Source organism: Pleurodeles waltl, chromosome 2_2, assembly GCF_031143425.1.
Source record: "Pleurodeles waltl isolate 20211129_DDA chromosome 2_2, aPleWal1.hap1.20221129, whole genome shotgun sequence".
Taxonomy (NCBI): domain Eukaryota; kingdom Metazoa; phylum Chordata; class Amphibia; order Caudata; family Salamandridae; genus Pleurodeles; species Pleurodeles waltl.
In genome coordinates, this window is record NC_090439.1 from 107,036,715 (window position 1) to 107,057,662 (window position 20,948).

Sequence of the window (20,948 nt, forward strand, 5' to 3'; positions counted from 1 at the left end):
GGATGCAGCAGTGGTCGGTCCAGTGTAGTTCAGTGGTGTGGCTGAAGGTTACCTGGCTGCTGGCGGAGAAGATGGGGTCGAGCTTGTGGCCGGCGGGGTGGGTGGGTGTCGTGAAGAGTTGTTTGAGACCGAGGTTGTCGAGCAGGGCGGTGGAGTTGCTGTTATTGGCGTTCTCGAGGTGAAAGTTCAGGTCGCTGAGGAGGATGTAGTCAGTAGAAGCGAGGGCGTGATCGCTGATTACGTCAGCGATGAAGTCACTGAACTGCGCCAAGGTCCGGAGGATCTGTAGACGAGTGTTCCTCTGAGGGTGGTGTTGGCGTTGATGTGAATCTGGAAGTGTAAGTGTTCGGCAGTGTCAAGGGTGTCTTGGGTGTTGGTTGAGATTCTGATGGTGTTCCTGTGGACTATGGCGATCCCTCCTCCCGGTCTGTTGGTGCGGTCTCTGCGGGTGATCTGATAGCCGTCCGAGGTGGCTACGGCGATGTCGGTTTCCGAGGAGGGGTTCATCCAGGTTTCTGTTAGGAAGGCAACGTCCGGGGAGGATGAGATGAGTAGGTCCCAAAGTTCAATGGCGTGCTTGTGGATGGAGCGGGGGCTGAGGGGGATGCATCTGAGGTGGTTGCGTCCAGTTCTGGCGGAGGGGCAGCAGCTCAGTGCTGGTGAAACTGCAATTCTGGCAGGAGAAAGGTCCGTGGGTGAGCTTTGGGGTGGCTTGGAAGCAGGTGGCTGATCGGCTGGCGTTGAGGGCGTGGAGGGCGTTGGCACTGTAGCAGCGTCGGGCAGCGTGGGGATCGCTGGGGCCAAGGGGTCTTGCGCTGGGTGCGGTCCTTGTCTGGACGGGCACAGACGGACGCAGACGGGCTCTCTGATGTTACACAAAAGAAAAACGGTTAGCTGCAGTTACATTTGAAGAGATCACAAGTTTCTTTTCATGAACGTAAATGGAAATTAGTGTTTTAAAAAACTGAACAGCCAATAAGAAAATAAGGCCAAAACAGACCATTTGTCTACCTTGACAATCAAAGTAAAGGTATTAACTTCCCAAAGCCGACACTAATGCACTGTTACATCAAACATCATGTGAAACAGATGTCCTTATTCTAGACGTCTAGACTGCTAGACTGCAGTGAACACAGGGAATAGATACATTTTTTAAATCCACATTACGTTTTTTCTAAAAACAATTTTAAAAAAAATCGGGAATCGGAATAATCAATTCATAGTTCCCATAATTTTTCTTAAATGTATTATTTGCCAGTTAATACAGCTCATCTTTCCAAAGCTCCCCTTTCTTCAAAGTGTGTCGTTACAGTTTTATTAAGGTGTCTTCAAGACTACCTCAAGTTATGGGTCAAAAGTGCAAGGTAATTATGCAACTTACTTTTTGCGTGACGTCGACTGTATCTCTTCTTTGGGCTGGTGCACTCATCCAGTAAGACCTCAAGAATCCAATTTTGGTGATTTCTGCTGGAGACCAAGAAGAGTTGCTCCTGACGTGCCGCAACAAATGTCATGCCTGGAAGAAAAGTTCTGATCGATAAGATAATAATTGTGATCCATAAAATCACGAAAACAAAGAATTATTTTTGAAAATAAATCGGAGGCTTTTTTCACCACATTCATCAAATTTACTTACAAAGCAAAGGTCATAGTGTTCAGGATTGTTTTGGTTAATTTGCCTTTAATCAGCTGTAACACATTTTGACATTTAAGAGATAAAGGACAATCCCAACATTTTTGTTTGTTACCTGTTCAATTATTTCCATGCATTGCAGTTAAGGTCTAATCTTTTCTTCCATGGCAAAATGTAAAAATTACCATTCTTCCTGAAGTGCTAAGTATTATGTCAAAGACCATCATTCATCAGAGACAAAACTCTGCAGCACAAGCGGCTTGAAATTGAAAGCCAGCCTGAGCAGCAGTTGTATGCGCTCGTTGTCCTAGAAGATGAAAAGTAGCAAGCTGCCTGAGGCCTTGGTCCCGGCAAACCTGTCCCCCAAGGCATTGGAGCAGATGCTTCAGGTGGCAGTGCACCAGTGGCAGCATAATCATCTCAGCCTACAATCAATATAACTTTGTGTCCGGATTGTGTTACTTTTCTAAGACAAACTGGATGCAAAGTGTTATGCTGGGTTTACTATCCAATGCAAGTCAGGAATTACGTTGGATATTTTACCACAGCATTACAAAGCTGCGGAATGCATTGCTTTGAGTGGCACTGCAACCACCCATGGATTTTCATGCAAATCCCCATCTGCATACAATTGCAGACAGATTTGCTCCAACTTCTATGCCTCCTCGAGGCAGGAGCAATGAGGAGAACTGTTTTTATTCCTCCTCATTCTTCCTACTGTGCATGCGTGCAACCTTGTACAGCACACATACAAAGCAGGAAAAGTTTTTAAAGAATATTTTTTGTACTTGAAGTTCCCCTTCCGCTACAAAAACTATTTCTTACAGAGGCACTTTTGCTTTATGATTCAAGGGTGTGTGCTTTGGGAGCATGACATCCAAAAGTGTGCAAACGCAGGGAGAGATGTTAGATATGGTGTTGTTTTCCTCTCTCCCTTTCATACAATTCAGCTCAGCAACTTCAGTTACTGCACTGTCTTGCATAACTTTTTAGTAAACGTGTTCCCTGCTTTTTTTTTTTTTAACAATGTATTTTCCGCAGGTGAAACTTACATTACATACATTCGTCCAGCTCATAACATTACCTTTTACATTAATACTAAAGTTGTTTGCTAATAACATAAACATTTTTTTAAATTTGAGACCTTTTGATTTTCCATCTTCGGTTTCCCATCCCCTCCACTTGATTTATCAACATATTGGTCATTTTGGCCCATATTCCCTTGTATCTTTTCATAGTTCCTACCCGCTGAGCGTACAATATTTCTTTAACCCTGGTAGACTCCATTTTCGCCTGCCATTGTGTGTATGTCGGGGGTCAAGTGATTTCCATGCCTGGAGAATAAGTGATAAAGCAATTAGAATACCCACAATTATCATTTGTCTGCATGAAATTGACAAGTTTGTATCTTGCATAATGCCCCAAAGAGCCACCAATGGGCTAGGGGCACTCATGTGGCCTATCCAGGAGATTAACCTCTGAAAAATCAACTCCCAATATATTGCCAAAAATTCACAAGAGAAACACATATGTATCCAGTCCCCCTGAGATTTTTGACAACGTGGACACAAACCTGATGTCTCTGGATACATTTATTTTATGTTAGCGGGGGTATACTATAACAACCCCTTGGAGAACAGAGTAATCCTTTTAAAATGAGCGCCTCTAAGCGCTTTATACGACACCTCATTATGCTTTCTCCAATGCTGCATCTCTATCTTATATGCTGTCAAATTGGCTATTTGCGTCAAAAGCTTGGAAATTACCTTGGCTGACTTTGCTTCCTGAAGTAGTTTATACCATTTACCAATACCTAATTGGTTCTCATAAAAGGCTTGAGCTACAGCTTTAGTATCAGCGTTCGATCGTTGTCGCACTGAATATAGGGAGTGCATACTTTGACAATATGAGAATTTTAAATTAACTGGAATATCACTTACCCCCCTTACACACTGTGCCCATGTTTTCAACCGATCTGGCAGATAACAATCCTCTAGAGTCATAAAGCTCAGCGCTTCCCATTGCTGTCTGTTGCTTTGAGTTAATTCCACTCCTAAAAGCCAAAAATCCCTTATTCGTAAAAACGAATGTGCTTTATCAATTTGATACTTGTCCTTTATCTGTAATATGGTTAATTGAATCATAACCGGTAATTTACATCTGACCCTTTTTGGTAAGTGAGGGAATTTCGAGAAGCGTGAAAATTGAATGTTAAATTCTAGCAGCATCTGATTCAAATAGAAATTATGTTTTGGCTTTTTTGCTGCTCTTAGCGCCCAATCCAACACTGCTGCTTCATAATACACCATCATATTGGGGAGAGCTGATCTCCCATCTTCCACTGCCAAAGATAGCTTTGCCAGCTGGAGCCTGGATTTCTTGTGATTCAAAATGAATTGTCTAATTAATACGTCTAGCTTAACAAAAAACTTTTTTGGAACTTGCAAAATCACGCTTGAGAAAACAAATACTAGTAAGGGAATGATCGACATTTTAACCAATGCTGCCCTCCCAATAATGGTCATGATAGTCTCCTGCCACTTACAAAGTAATCCTTGTTTTTTAAAAAAATATTCACGCAATTCAGCTGGAACAAATCTTCTGAGCTCAGGGATACGTATATACCCAGATATCTAATGGGATGTGATGATGGGGATGCAACACGAATACCTTGCGGTAGGACGGATGATTCCATATTGTACAGCAAAGCCTTGGATTTAGAATGGTTAATTTTATACACTCTTCACTCTGAGAATGCCCTGATCTTTGCCAGCATATTATCGATATTGTGTTGATCCCCCCGAAGATACAAAAGCATGTCATCCGCAAATAGCTTTACTTTGGGAGCTGAGGGCAAAGGGGGTTGAATAGCTACATCTTGTTGAATCGCTGCAGCTAGAGGCTCGATAAAGAGTGCAAATAAAACTGGAGAGAGAGGGCAGCCCTGTTGCGTACCTCATGTTATTTGTACTGACCCTACTGTTTGGGCATTAACTGAAATCTTGGCTTGAGCCCCAGTTTACAAAGTCTGTATTATCTTAACAAACTTCGCGAGAGAGCCAAACTTTGCAAGTACCGAGAATAGCACTTGCCATCGAATCTTTTCGGCCTCGAGCATCATAATTACCGCTGGATGGGAACTATGTGATAGATAGTCTATAGCCTGTACCAAAAAAATAGTATTTGTAGATCGTAACCTGCCTGGCAGAAATCCACACTGGTCCTCTTGTACCAGTACCAATGCCACCTGAGCCACGCGGACTGCCAATATTTTAGTAAAAAGTTTGTAATCCTGATTTAACAAGCTAATTGGTTGATATGAACTTGGATATTCTGGTGGTTTATCTTTTTTTATAAAACTGACCACTATAGCTCTTGAGAATTTGTAGGGAACCTCCGCTCCTTCCAATATTGTATTAAATAAATCCAGTAATATATCCACTATTTGATCTTGCAATATTTTATAAATTTCTGCCGGAAGGCCATCTTCACCTGGGGTTTTACCATTGGGAGCATCTCTTATTACTTTAATGACTTTTTGAGAAGTAATAGGGGATAGTAATAGGTTCTGTCCCTCCGCATCGAGTCTTGGTAGAGTTACAGTGTCTAGATATTGTTTAATTTGCAAATTATTTCCTTGTAGTGTCTTTGTATATAACTTGCAATGATGTGATAGAAATACTTTCTCGACCTCTGTAGAATGTATGACCATTCTGCCATGTTCTTCATCAAAAAAGGGTTTTATTAAGCTAGTGCTAGCGTGCTTTTTAATTGACCGGGCCAGAAATCTACCAGCATGTTCACTATCTTCGTATTGACGTTGATAACTAGTATGTCTATTTAAAATTACCTTTGACAGGAAAAAATCTCTTAAATTAACCTGGGCCCTTACCAGCCCTTGTACCGTCTCCATGTTAGAGCATACTTGCTTTCTTTTTAGGGCCTGTTCTACCTCCTTTTGAAGTAAAGTGCTTTTTTCACGAGCTATTTTACCTAGATATGCTTTAAAAGAGGTAGCAACCCCACGTACGAAGGCTTTAGTGGCCCCCCCAGACATAAAAAATAGAAGCGGATCCCTAATTTACCCTCAAAAAGTCAGTTCTTAACCCTCTTAGACTGGCTACCCAATCTGCATCTGTCAAGAGAGATCTGTCCAGACGCCATGTTGTACGATGAAACTGATCATCCTAGTCCTCAAAATCATCGAAATCAACCCAGGGAAAAAAGTGATCTGAGAAAGAACTTGCAAAATTCCCTGTTTGATACCATTTTAACATATCTAACACTAAAATATATTCAATTCTAGATGCCGTATTATACCTTTTAGAATAACATGTGTACTATTTAGCATCGAGATGATCAGCACGCTACAGGTCTACTAGAACTAGCTCTTGCATCAAGTTTTTGGTTTGTTTTGTACTTTGTTCTTACGTGATGAGTCCCACAGAGTATCTGGTATAGCATTGAAATCTCCGCCAATTACAAAATACCCTTGAAGAGGAGAAAGATGCCTATATAAGGACTCCATTGGATTTATGTCATCCTCTATCAAACCATAAAAACTTAAAAAGTGAACCTCTTTGCATGCCATAGTCACGGAGGCTATTATCCATCTTGCCTGCGGATCTCGAACGACACTATTAATTCTCCCTACAGATTTCCTAGAGAACAAAATTGCCACCCCCGTACTGCAGCACCTGCTGAAGCATAAAAAGAATTGGCTACATATGACGAGAGTCTAGACGGCCTAGGTTTAATCTTTAAATGTGTTTCCTGTAGGAGAAGTACCTGCACCTGTGCAGATTCTAACCAGCTTACCACAGCGCAGAACTTCGTTTTGTTATTGGCCCCATTCAGATTACAGGAGGCTATTCTTAATTTAATTCCCATCCTCTCGCAAGATGCTCATCTTTGTTACCTTGCCCCATTGTCCTAATAATTTGAATTTAACTAAGTTTTTGTCTTGTGTTTTCTCTTCAAATAATTAATCTGGTTAAGTATCACCTGCTTTTTTTGTACAATCTCCTTCCTAATTCCCCCACCCCCAGTGTGATCCCCCTCTTGCCCCTCCCTTCCCTCCCTGTGCAGCCTCCTCTCTTGCCCCTCTTACTTGTACTCGACGAGGTCCTTCCCCGTCTTGGCCTCTCCCACCCTCCTACTCCTCCTAGTGCCCCCCGGTGTCCCAACTGCCACACTCCCCCAAAAACCCTGAATTGAGTGCACTGGCTTAGCACTCTGCGAGCCTGGCGCCCAAGGATACGCATTACAGTGAGTGGTAGCGATTGCGAAACAAAGAGAGAGAGAGAAAGAGAAAAAGAGGAAAAAAAAAGGAGAATGAACCCCTATACAGTCTCTACTGTCCCCACATAGCCTGTTTCTTGCCCTTGATGGGTATATGTCATTACAAATGTAATTTTAAGGAAATTAAAAAGTCTTTGGCATCTTGATCTCGTTGAAAAATATGCATTTTGCCATTACTCAAAACTTTCATCTTAGCTAATTGAACGATCCCTGCCTGTGTCCTAAGTTTTTTTAAGTCATCAATCAGTCCCACAAATTCACGTCATCGTTTGGATGCTGAGGCTGACATATCTGAAAACAAGCGGATACTGAATAGATCTCCTGACCTAAAGATCTTCTTTTTTATTGCCTGTAAGGGGATGTGCTCTTTAATCCTGGAATCCCCAAAGTTAACTAAAACAGTACGAGGACATTTTGAATTTGTAGGGCGCACAAAAGGTACCCGATGTGCTTTAATTATAGAAAGATCCATATTTGACTTGGCGGTCTCTGGGAGAATAGTATTATGTATGAGGTCAGAGACCACCTTAGTGACTGATGATGTTGCCTCCAAATCCTCCGGAACCCCTGTAAATCTAAGATTCGAACGTCATGATCTATTTTCTAAATCCTCTAGCTTCATCTGTAGCTCCTCTAGTTCTGTTTGAATCCGTGGTATAGTCAACCCAGATTGGTGTCCCGAATCCTCCAGGTCCGATACTCGCTGATCAACCAAAGATAGCCTTGGGGATAGATGGGTCAAACTGGTGTTTAACTGACTGATCTGATCCTTGGTCTCCTTGTGAGCTTCCTCCTGAGATAGCTTGATTGCCCGCAGCTCTTCTCGAATTTGTCGCATCCAGTCCTCCATTGAGTTTGTACAAGGTGGATTAAATGTAATCGCGCTGCTGGAGCTAGAAGTGGTGAGATTTGGATCTTTGGCGTCCCCACTCTTTAAAGGTGTAGGGTCGGATACCCGACCATAATTGTCTATCATAGCACCGTCAGGAATTGCAGCTGTAGAGGTGGGCAACATGCCCCTTTCGCCTCCTGAAGGAATCAAGACTTGCCCGGGGCTCTTATTGTTGTCCTTTGTATTTAATCTGGGGTGAACATGATTGCTGGTGGTTGTAAATAAGAGATACATGGTCTTTTCTTTATTCTGCAGGCTATCCTCCAGGACTATGTGAGAAATGTTATCAGAATTGATAAAGCTACCTGAGGAGATACTGCTATTCGTTATGTGAGGATATGTTGCCCTATCCATTTCTGATGCTGTATGAACGGGGGAGGAGGACAAGCTTTTCCCGAATTAGTCCTCTGAAGTTCAGTAGAAATTCATTGGAGGGGGAAGTATATAGAAATACAGTATGTCCTGTTCTGTGATACCATCTCTCTGTATCTCCACTGAAGACGCACGACCAGAGCCTAGGGTTAGTCTATTTAGAACTGGCGACAAAATCTTTGACTTGGACCCCTTCATAATTTTTCCAATCATTCTTGTCCTCCCTGTTAAATCACAGGTCATACGCTTCATTATGTGGACAGACTGTTATCTCGTTGTGGTAAGACCATAAAAAAAATGCTTATACACTGTTCCCCCTTTTTTCTTTTTTTCGTCCTTTCTTCCCTTTCCCTTTTCCTTCTTCCTCCCTTCTTAGCTCCCCCTTTCCTGTTTTGCACTTCCTTTCCCAGTCTTGTGTGCTGCTTCACGCTTTTCTTCCTTTTCTCTTCCTCTCTCTTCTCCTCTTAATTCTTCCTGCTTTCTTTTAGCTTTTTATTTTTGCTTAATTCCTTTTACTTCCTCTGCTCTTATTCTTCCCCCTTCCCCGCTTGCTTTACTTTCCTTGGTTAGAAGCAGAAGAGGGATACTCTGCAAAGCTAGCATCCACCGTGCATTGGTGCCATCTGCTGTCAATCTTGACTGCTTTTTACTTTTCTTTTCTTTTTTTTTTCTCTTTTTTTTTTACCCCCTCCTTCCTTCAATAGCTTTTCACTGAGGAACCGTCGCTGCCTTCATTTCCGCAGCTTCGTCTCTAATTTATCATAATCATAAATCATAGAGACTCAGTGTCACAAGCATTTTTTAAAACAATATGCACTTCTCCAAGCGCAGCGCGGGGTAGCAAGTGATCCACAACTTTCCTCTCCCTTCAAGTTTTATTCAGCTGTCACGGTTCCTTGTTGCCGGCTCCCTGCCGCGGCCAAGTCTATGAGCGAAGAAAATTGAAGGAAAACACGCCTCTCTCCTAAGATGAGGAGAGGTGTGCACCAAAAGCAAACGCCGTCTCACAATGCTGATTCCATGGCGGTGCCGTCAGCGTTCCGACCTCATAACCGCTCTTCAGCGCGTGGGCACCCCATGAAAACCCGGTATCCCATCCTTCACTTGCTCGTTTTTTCGTCTTCTTTTCCGGCCAAAAGAAAGGGGAAATGCCACTGTTGACTTACTCTAGGGACCGCAGAGATCCCTCGGCCATTCCGCTACCGCCACCACCGCCATCATGCGAGTTCCTTCAGGCTCCTAGCCATGGAGCATGACGGGAGCTCATGTGACCATCGTGGTCCCTGCTTTTTAGTGTTTGGCAGATGCAGAATGGGCTTATGCTTGTTTTACCTATATACACAGTGTGCATTGCTTGAAAAAATCTGCATGTTAATCTGTGACGTGTGGGCAGCATAGCTGAAACCAGAGAGGAAACAATGGCCAGGGCCAGCTTTAGTGCTGGTGGCACCTAATGCAACAATCGTTGTTGACACCCCCTCCAAATGACTGTCTCTTCAGATTCCCTCACTACCATCGGGCAAAAGGGCCTCTTATCTCTCCATAGCCTCTCTCTCGAATATATTTCATTTGTTTTGAAGTGCTGGTAAAGCCCTGCTTTACTAATCCACTCAGCTATCTACATAAAGTACAGATCTGTCCTTTGAAGCAGGCATATTCACCCTCTGAGCTACTTTATGGTAAGTCAAAACTTCATTTTCTCTCTAGCAGGAACATTAATCACAAGAGTTATCATGACATTTCTATTGGTGCCTGGAAACTGGGTGTACAAGGAAATCTGAGACAGGTGTTTTTAACTTTTATATTATTGCTACACACAGCCCTCACTCCCCGGTGGTCAGTGCCCCCGTCCTTCCACATTAGCGCCCAGTACCACGGCATCAGTCACACCACCCTAAAGTCTTTCCAATATTTGTTGTTTGCTCTAACTCGGAGATTTATGATTTATTGTATACTTTGTTGTGTGGTGGTGACCTAGCTTAGCCTTTGCAAAGCAAGGGTTTATCAAATCCCCTGCAGTACAGAGACTAAAAAATTACAAATCACCTGCCTGATTAACAGTAATCATTTGTGACCACTGCAAAACTTAGCAAGTGATTGAAGCTCAAATGGAAACGCAGAGATCCTTCCAAACGTTTAGATTTTAAACAGGGGTGGCTCCTCTGCGGTGGCGGAGGGGTATTGTGCCCCTGGTTGAGCCAGCAGATGAAATATAAAACAATAGCTTGCTATTGTTTCATTTTCATCATCATTTTTGATCTGCTGGCTCAGCCAGCCGGTGCAGGGCGGGGCGGGGCTAGGCTATGGGGAGGGGGGAGGAGGGGAGATTGCACTAAAGGCCACATGTACAAAAATCATGTTTTGGGAGTCGCAAATTTGCGAGTTCCAAAACCTGATGTACAACAGTGTCAATGACACTGTTTGCGATTCCCAATGGGGTCGCAAAATGACCTATCTCATGAATATTCATGGGGTAGGTCGCTATTTGCGACCCCATTGGGAATGCCCGCCCTCCCAGGGATGGTGGCCTGCTGGAGACAGCAAATGCTTGCTGGGACACAACAAGAGCAGTGAGGTGGCAGAAGACAGCAGCGGGAGACAGGCGGCGGAAGTAAGTGTTTTTTTAGTTTTTTTAAATGTTTCACCAGTCGTCCCTCCCCCCTTGATATATGTGGTGGCCGCAGCTGATTTTAAATGTACCTGAGCTGAGACTACTGTACTTACAAGGACAGATCAATTTTTTTTAGTTTAGTTTATTTAATTGCATAGTTACTTAAAACCTTTGCAATAATATACATAAAAAGATATAATTAAAACTGTGACACAGTTAAGCAATATTTATAGCAGCTATTGAAAGTTGTGCTTAAAATAAATGCCTTTGCAGTAGTATATAGCAGACAATAAAAGAAAAGCTTTACATTGATTTAAAAATATAACATCTCACATTAATCCTTGATCTATATGGTGGCGATAAAACTTGTGGCAAATAGTCACTGACCCCACATAAAGTGTAGAGTGCAGATATGATGTGTTTGAAGGAGATTGAAACCCTTGCTTATATGTAAGTTGTTTGTAAAAGATGACAGGACTAGCACAGCCTGCTGTACAAGTGGAAGTTTAAAAAGGAAGACATCCAGAAGATGTTCAACCATTGAATAAAGTGAAGCACAGGTTGGTTTAAATGTTCCCTTGGAAGTTCAGCCACGATGCAAAACAGTTCCGTCTAGTGCAATCCCGCAAAAAACAAAAAAGGCTGATCACAGCCACAATGTTCATTATAAAATCATTCAATAAAATGCAAGAATAGTAGATTCAGGAATAGTAGAAAAAGTGCTGTCAAAGAGCAGACAGATCAGAAGGTGCAGTCAAACCAATTCAAGGGCGCCGATCACAGCTGCCGCATTCACTATAAAAATGGTTTAAAAAGAAATGACAAGTAACTGATTTCCTTTTAGCCACATTAGAGAGCGAGCACCCGTGGACTGTCACATTCCAGTTCTAGTTGGAGCCTTGCTGATGACCATGGAGTAGGGCAGCAAGCCTTGCTGTGTTACCATCTTCTTTTCTATCCTGTAAGATATGTTACCAGTCAGCAATTCAGCTGTGGGTTCCCTGGCTTGAAGTAGGTCAGTGCGGCCTGCCACCACATGCGTATACCTCTTTTGGTGGTTGAGGTGGACTCTTAAAAGCTGTCTCCTTTCACCCTAGCACATCATTCCTAGAGCATAGTAGATGTAGCATGTTTTCTTTTCCAAAGCTGCATAGACGGCAACATTTCACTTTGGTCTCCCTCTGTCAAAGAAGGGGTGGAATAGCAAGTGCAACAGCCTTAAGTGGTACTTCAAGAGCTTCTTCTTGACTGCAATGGTGTACCCTTTATCAAAGTACTTCTGAGGGCAGGTGCGGAGGACAGGTGCAGAGCAACACCCTCTGCATGCTCCGCAAGATCTACAGGTGGATCCCCACAGAAACCAGAAGGACGGTCACCCAGGCCCTCGTCAGCAGCAGACTGGACTACGGCAACGCTGCTTACGTGGGAACCACAGCCAATCTCCGGAAAAGACTGCAACGTATACAGAACACCTCCGCACACCTCATCCTCGACATCCCCTGCTGCAGCCACATCACAGCCCACCTGAGGGACCTACACTGGCTCCCCGTCAACAAGAGGATCACCTTCAAGCCCCTCACCCACGCCCACAAAGCACTCCACGATGCCGGACCAGCATACCTCAATGAACGACTCACCTTCTACACCCCGAACCAACAGCTCTGCTCCGCCAACCTCGCCACCGTTCCACGCATTCACAGACAACAACCTGCGGGAGATCATTCTCCTACCTCGCCTCCAAGGCCTGGAACACACTCCCCATCCACTTACGGCAGACCAAGGACCTGCTGACATTCAGGATACACCTCAAGATCTGGCTGTTCGAGAAGTAGCAGCTCTCCCCCCACCCCCTCAGCACCTTGAGACCCTCGCGGGTGAGTAGCGCACCTTACAAATGTACTGATTGATTGATTGTGTTGTAAGTATTTTGAGTCAGCCAGGCATTGGCTCTGCGCAGCAAGGCAGCCTTGTCTTCAACGAGTGAGAGGGATTTTATTGTTTTCCAGACTATTTTTTGAAAGTCAGATGGCTAATTGGAGTGACCCAGAGCTAGGAAGGCCTAGTGGCTGACAGTGATTCCTTGAGGTAGACCCTAACTGGTGAGGAGTCTCTATTCTGCAGCTCCTGCCATAGGAGGTGGTTTAGTGTGTTGTGACCTGCATTTCTGATTTTGTTCCGGCAGTTTATACAGGCCCCTCACCTGGCCAAGGTCTGCTTTTGCAGTCCAAACTCTAGCTAGATTGGGTTGAGGAGGTATAATTCGGAAGAGTAAAAATTATTCTGTATGACCTAATCCTTATACTGTCCAATACTTTGGCATCTCTTCCTCTCAGTAGTTTGCTCCCATATGTTATGGTTAGTAATAGCTTGGCTTGTATAACCCGAAGCAAGGGTGACAGTATTGAACCTGCACATTTTGTTTTAAAGTTTATGAGGTTTAGGGCCAATACCAAGCCCTTCCTTTTAATGGCCTTTTTCTGGGAAACATTTGAGCCATTTTTATCAATGATACTTCCCAGATATTTGTATTCATCCACTATTTCAATCCGTGAGCTTGACCAGTGTCATGACTGTGTTCTTTTTTTGTTACTGTTAATTATCATGGTCTTTGTTTCCCCAAGATTGATAGGCCATTTCAGTGGAAAGTTCTTTTTTTTAAGCTTCATCTGTAACTCCTCTAGTTCTGTTTGAATCCGTGGTATAGTCAACCCAGATTGGTGTCCCGAATCCTCCAGGTCCGATACTCGCTGATCAACCAAAGATAGCTTTGGGGATAGATGGGTCAAACTGGTGTTTAACTGACTGATCTGATCCTTGGTCTCCTTGTGAGCTTCCTCCTGAGATAGCTTGATTGCCCGCAGCTCTTCTCGAATTTGTCGCATCCAGTCCTCCATTGAGTTTGTACAAGGTGGATTAAATGTAATCGCGCTGCTGGAGCTAGAAGTGGTGAGATTTGGATCTTTGGCGTCCCCACTCTTTAAAGGTGTAGGGTCGGATACCCGACCATAATTGTCTATCATAGCACCGTCAGGAATTGCAGCTGTAGAGGTGGGCAACATGCCCCTTTCGCCTCCTGAAGGAATCAAGACTTGCCCGGGGCTCTTATTGTTGTCCTTTGTATTTAATCTGGGGTGAACATGATTGCTGGTGGTTGTAAATAAGAGATACATGGTCTTTTCTTTATTCTGCAGGCTATCCTCCAGGACTATGTGAGAAATGTTATCAGAATTGATAAAGCTACCTGAGGAGATACTGCTATTCGTTATGTGAGGATATGTTGCCCTATCCATTTCTGATGCTGTATGAACGGGGGAGGGGGACAAGCTTTTCCCGAATTAGTCCTCTGAAGTTCAGTAGAAATTCATTGGAGGGGGAAGTATATAGAAATATGTCCTGTTCTGTGATACCATCTCTCTGTATCTCCACTGAAGACGCACGACCAGAGCCTAGGGTTAGTCTATTTAGAACTGGCGACAAAATCTTTGACTTGGACCCCTTCATAATTTTTCCAATCATTCTTGTCCTCCCTGTTAAATCACAGGTCATACGCTTCATTATGTGGACAGACTGTTATCTCGTTGTGGTAAGACCATAAAAAAAATGCTTATACACTGTTCCCCCTTTTTTCTTTTTTTTGTCCTTTCTTCCCTTTCCCTTTTCCTTCTTCCTCCCTTCTTAGCTCCCCCTTTCCTGTTTTGCACTTCCTTTCCCAGTCTTGTGTGCTGCTTCACGCTTTTCTTCCTTTTCTCTTCCTCTCTCTTCTCCTCTTAATTCTTCCTGCTTTCTTTTAGCTTTTTATTTTTGCTTAACTCCTTTTACTTCCTCTGCTCTTATTCTTCCCCCTTCCCCGCTTGCTTTACTTTCCTTGGTTAGAAGCAGAAGAGGGATACTCTGCAAAGCTAGCATCCACCGTGCATTGGTGCCATCTGCTGTCAATCTTGACTGCTTTTTACTTTTCTTTTCTTTTTTTTTTCTCTTTTTTTTTTACCCCCTCCTTCCTTCAATAGCTTTTCACTGAGGAACCGTCGCTGCCTTCATTTCCGCAGCTTCGTCTCTAATTTATCATAATCATAAATCATAGAGACTCAGTGTCACAAGCATTTTTTAAAACAATATGCACTTCTCCAAGCGCAGCGCGGGGTAGCAAGTGATCCACAACTTTCCTCTCCCTTCAAGTTTTATTCAGCTGTCACGGTTCCTTGTTGCCGGCTCCCTGCCGCGGCCAAGTCTATGAGCGAAGAAAATTGAAGGAAAACACGCCTCTCTCCTAAGATGAGGAGAGGTGTGCACCAAAAGCAAACGCCGTCTCACCATGCTGATTCCATGGCGGTGCCGTCAGCGTTCCGACCTCATAACCGCTCTTCAGCGCGTGGGCACCCCATGAAAACCCGGTATCCCATCCTTCACTTGCTCGTTTTTTCGTCTTCTTTTCCGGCCAAAAGAAAGGGGAAATGCCACTGTTGACTTACTCTAGGGACCGCAGAGATCCCTCGGCCATTCCGCTACCGCCACCACCGCCATCATGCGAGTTCCTTCAGGCTCCTAGCCATGGAGCATGACGGGAGCTCATGTGACCATCGTGGTCCCTGCTTTTTAGTGTTTGGCAGATGCAGAATGGGCTTATGCTTGTTTTACCTATATACACAGTGTGCATTGCTTGAAAAAATCTGCATGTTAATCTGTGACGTGTGGGCAGCATAGCTGAAACCAGAGAGGAAACAATGGCCAGGGCCAGCTTTAGTGCTGGTGGCACCTAATGCAACAATCGTTGTTGACACCCCCTCCAAATGACTGTCTCTTCAGATTCCCTCACTACCATCGGGCAAAAGGGCCTCTTATCTCTCCATAGCCTCTCTCTCGAATATATTTCATTTGTTTTGAAGTGCTGGTAAAGCCCTGCTTTACTAATCCACTCAGCTATCTACATAAAGTACAGATCTGTCCTTTGAAGCAGGCATATTCACCCTCTGAGCTACTTTATGGTAAGTCAAAACTTCATTTTCTCTCTAGCAGGAACATTAATCACAAGAGTTATCATGACATTTCTATTGGTGCCTGGAAACTGGGTGTACAAGGAAATCTGAGACAGGTGTTTTTAACTTGTACATTATTGCTACACACAGCTCTCACTCCCCGGTGGTCAGTGCCCCCGTCCTTCCACATTAGCGCCCAGTACCACGGCATCAGTCACACCACCCTAAAGTCTTTCCAATATTTGTTGTTTGCTCTAACTCGGAGATTTATGATTTATTGTATACTTTGTTGTGTGGTGGTGACCTAGCTTAGCCTTTGCAAAGCAAGGGTTTATCAAATCCCCTGCAGTACAGAGACTAAAAAATTACAAATCACCTGCCTGATTAACAGTAATCATTTGTGACCACTGCAAAACTTAGCAAGTGATTGAAGCTCAAATGGAAACGCAGAGATCCTTCCAAACGTTTAGATTTTAAACAGGGGTGGCTCCTCTGCGGTGGCGGAGGGGTATTGTGCCCCTGGTTGAGCCAGCAGATGAAATATAAAACAATAGCTTGCTATTGTTTCATTTTCATCATCATTTTTGATCTGCTGGCTCAGCCAGCCGGTGCGGGGCGGGGCTAGGCTATGGGGAGGGGGGAGGAGGGGAGATTGCACTAAAGGCCACATGTACAAAAATCATGTTTTGGGAGTCGCAAATTTGCGAGTTCCAAAACCTGATGTACAACAGTGTCAATGACACTGTTTGCGATTCCCAATGGGGTCGCAAAATGACCTATCTCATGAATATTCATGGGGTAGGTCGCTATTTGCGACCCCATTGGGAATGCCCGCCCTCCCAGGGATGGTGGCCTGCTGGAGACAGCAAATGCTTGCTGGGACACAACAAGAGCAGTGAGGTGGCAGAAGACAGCAGCGGGAGACAGGCGGCGGAAGTAAGTGTTTTTTTAGTTTTTTTAAATGTTTCACCAGTCGTCCCTCCCCCCTTGATATATGTGGTGGCCGCAGCTGATTTTAAATGTACCTGAGCTGAGACTACTGTACTTACAAGGACAGATCAATTTTTTTTTGTTTAGTTTATTTAATTGCATAGTTACTTAAAACCTTTGCAATAATATACATAAAAAGATATAATTAAAACTGTGACACAGTTAAGCAATATTTATAGCAGCTATTGAAAGTTGTGCTTAAAATAAATGCCTTTGCAGTAGTATATAGCAGACAATAAAAGAAAAGCTTTACATTGATTTAAAAATATAACATCTCACATTAATCCTTGATCTATATGGTGGCGATAAAACTTGTGGCAAATAGTCACTGACCCCACATAAAGTGTAGAGTGCAGATATGATGTGTTTGAAGGAGATTGAAACCCTTGCTTATATGTAAGTTGTTTGTAAAAGATGACAGGACTAGCACAGCCTGCTGTACAAGTGGAAGTTTAAAAAGGAAGACATCCAGAAGATGTTCAACCATTGAATAAAGTGAAGCACAGGTTGGTTTAAATGTTCCCTTGGAAGTTCAGCCACGATGCAAAACAGTTCCGTCTAGTGCAATCCCGCAAAAAACAAAAAAGGCTGATCACAGCCACAATGTTCATTATAAAATCATTCAATAAAATGCAAGAATAGTAGATTCAGGAATAGTAGAAAAAGTGCTGTCAAAGAGCAGACAGATCAGAAGGTGCAGTCAAACCAATTCAAGGGCGCCGATCACAGCTGCCGCATTCACTATAAAAATGGTTTAAAAAGAAATGACAAGTAACTGATTTCCTTTTAGCCACATTAGAGAGCGAGCACCCGTGGACTGTCACATTCCAGTTCTAGTTGGAGCCTTGCTGATGACCATGGAGTAGGGCAGCAAGCCTTGCTGTGTTACCATCTTCTTTTCTATCCTGTAAGATATTTTACCAGTCAGCAATTCAGCTGTGGGTTCCCTGGCTTGAAGTAGGTCAGTGCGGCCTGCCACCACATGCGTATACCTCTTTTGGTGGTTGAGGTGGACTCTTAAAAGCTGTCTCCTTTCACCCTAGCACATCATTCCTAGAGCATAGTAGATGTAGCATGTTTTCTTTTCCAAAGCTGCATAGACGGCAACATTTCACTTTGGTCTCCCTCTGTCAAAGAAGGGGTGGAATAGCAAGTGCAACAGCCTTAAGTGGTACTTCAAGAGCTTCTTCTTGACTGCAATGGTGTACCCTTTATCAAAGTACTTCTGAGGGCAGGTGCGGAGGACAGGTGCAGAGCAACACCCTCTGCATGCTCCGCAAGATCTACAGGTGGATCCCCACAGAAACCAGAAGGACGGTCACCCAGGCCCTCGTCAGCAGCAGACTGGACTACGGCAACGCTGCTTACGTGGGAACCACAGCCAATCTCCGGAAAAGACTGCAACGTATACAGAACACCTCCGCACACCTCATCCTCGACATCCCCTGCTGCAGCCACATCACAGCCCACCTGAGGGACCTACACTGGCTCCCCGTCAACAAGAGGATCACCTTCAAGCCCCTCACCCACGCCCACAAAGCACTCCACGATGCCGGACCAGCATACCTCAATGAACGACTCACCTTCTACACCCCGAACCAACAGCTCTGCTCCGCCAACCTCGCCCTCGCCACCGTTCCACGCATTCACAGACAACAACCTGCGGCAGATCATTCTCCTACCTCGCCTCCAAGGCCTGGAACACACTCCCCATCCACTTACGGCAGACCAAGGACCTGCTGACCTTCAGGATACACCTCAAGATCTGGCTGTTCGAGAAGTAGCAGCTCTCCCCCCACCCCCTCAGCACCTTGAGACCCTCGCGGGTGAGTAGCGCACCTTACAAATGTACTGATTGATTGATTGTGTTGTAAGTATTTTGAGTCAGCCAGGCATTGGCTCTGCGCAGCAAGGCAGCCTTGTCTTCAACGAGTGAGAGGGATTTTATTGTTTTCCAGACTATTTTTTGAAAGTCAGATGGCTAATTGGAGTGACCCAGAGCTAGGAAGGCCTAGTGGCTGACAGTGATTCCTTGAGGTAGACCCTAACTGGTGAGGAGTCTCTATTCTGCAGCTCCTGCCATAGGAGGTGGTTTAGTGTGTTGTGACCTGCATTTCTGATTTTGTTCCGGCAGTTTATACAGGCCCCTCACCTGGCCAAGGTCTGCTTTTTCAGTCCAAACTCTAGCTAGATTGGGTCGAGGAGGTATAATTCGGAAGAGTAAAAATTATTCTGTATGACCTAATCCTTATACTGTCCAATACTTTGGCATCTCTTCCTCTCAGTAGTTTGCTCCCATATGTTATGGTTAGTAATAGCTTGGCTTGTATAACCCGAAGCAAGGGTGACAGTATTGAACCTGCACATTTTGTTTTAAAGTTTATGAGGTTTAGGGCCAATACCAAGCCCTTCCTTTTAATGGCCTTTTTCTGGGAAACATTTGAGCCATTTTTATCAATGATACTTCCCAGATATTTGTATTCATCCACTATTTCAATCCGTGAGCTTGACCAGTGTCATGACTGTGTTCTTTTTTTGTTACTGTTAATTATCATGGTCTTTGTTTCCCCAAGATTGATAGGCCATTTCAGTGGAAAGTTCTTGTGTGGCTTTGAGCAGCCGTTGCAATCCCACCTGGGTGATGCTCACCAGGACCATGTTGTCCACATTTAAAAAGCTTGAAAATGGCATGCCCCCTTATTTGGTGCGTGGGATTTGCAGTTGTTAAAATTTTGCATCAGGTCAGCTAGGAAGAGGTTGTATGGGGTCGGGGCAAGAACACACCCCTGCCTTGAGAGGTGTTCCAGTGCACAGCTTGACCTGAGTCCATGTTTCCATGTAGAGCGAGATAAGCATGTCCAGTAGGGCCTGAGGATTATTCCAGTTTGCCAGCTTGCTCCAAAGCTTTCTCCAGTCGACTTGGTCAAAGGCTGCCTTGTAATCAATAAAGCAGAGATGGAGGGCCATCCTGGAGCATTTTGCCGCATCTAAAAAGAGGGATATTGCCAGGAGGTTGGTTGCTCTGTCTGAGAACTTGGAGAACCTCATCTGGTTGAGAGGGATTATTGCATTGTTGGAGGCTCAAGTTGTTAGTTCTTTGAGCAGTCCTGACAAAGTATTTCGCCTCTTTGTTGATAAGTGCTGCTGGATGATATTTTTTTGCCAAATATTTGTCCCTTCTCCTTGAGACTGGCAATACACCCAAGAACCTGATTTGTGAGAAGACAGGTTCTACTGCCTCTGCCCAGTAGGTTGTGTCATGTTTGAAGATGGCCGGGGGAATGCCGTTAGGGCCTGGTGCCCCATCTCTTCTCCCTTTAGTTATCTGAAGCCTTATAAATTTGGTGTGAGCAGATAGCTGACCAATGGTAGGTTGAAGCAGAGCTGGTTCAGAAATAGCAACTTTGGGATAGATGACATCATGATTTATTTGTGATGTGCTTCCAGTTGATTACTGGTTAAAATGGTCCGCTAGAAAGTTTGCTCAAGTTCTCTTTGGAATGTGAGTAGTGACTCCTCCATGGCCTGGATATAGTCGTTTTTTGACTGTAATCCAGAACCGGGTGCTGCAATTGTGCTTTGTGTCCGAGAACAGTTTGACCCAAAACTAATTTTCATGGGCCATTTTGATGGCCCACTTTTGTTTCTTGAGCAGAGTTTTCTGTTGTCTTAGAATTGTGTGAATATAGATTTCCCCTGGTCTATGGTGTTATGTTCTTAAAGTGTTGTTAACCCTCTTTTTAATTGATCTGAGTTGTGTTAATTGAGCCTCAGATATGCTGCCCTGTTGTCCAATTTGTTTATAAGCAGACATTGATTTGAATGGGGTGGCAAGTGTGGCTGATAACGCTTCAAGTAAAACACTCCCATATTTTTCGAGCTTTGCCGAATGATGCTCTTGATTATTGTTACAGTTCCATTGCTGAAGCAGACAGGTCCCTTATGGTGGATTGTGAATACTTATTTCTCTTATAGTTGATGGTAAATACTGTGTCTGGTGCCTCAATTGTGTGACTTAATGCTGTTGGGGTTGCATAGAAACACACATCTTATGGGAGGTGATCACAGTCTGATTTGCCACCATGGAGGAATGAGTGGACATGATGAAGTAACAGAAAGGTCACAAAGGTGTAGCCCAGTGTTGAGCTGCTTCTAGTCAAAAGGAAAGAAGCTGCT

General features: G+C 44.0%; 1 pseudogene; it reads right to left on the bottom strand.

The window, feature by feature from the left end:
- Positions 1-1,334: 1,334 nt before the first annotated feature.
- Positions 1,335-6,486, bottom strand: LOC138275500 (divergent protein kinase domain 2A-like; annotated as a pseudogene).
- Positions 6,487-20,948: the final 14,462 nt, after the last annotated feature.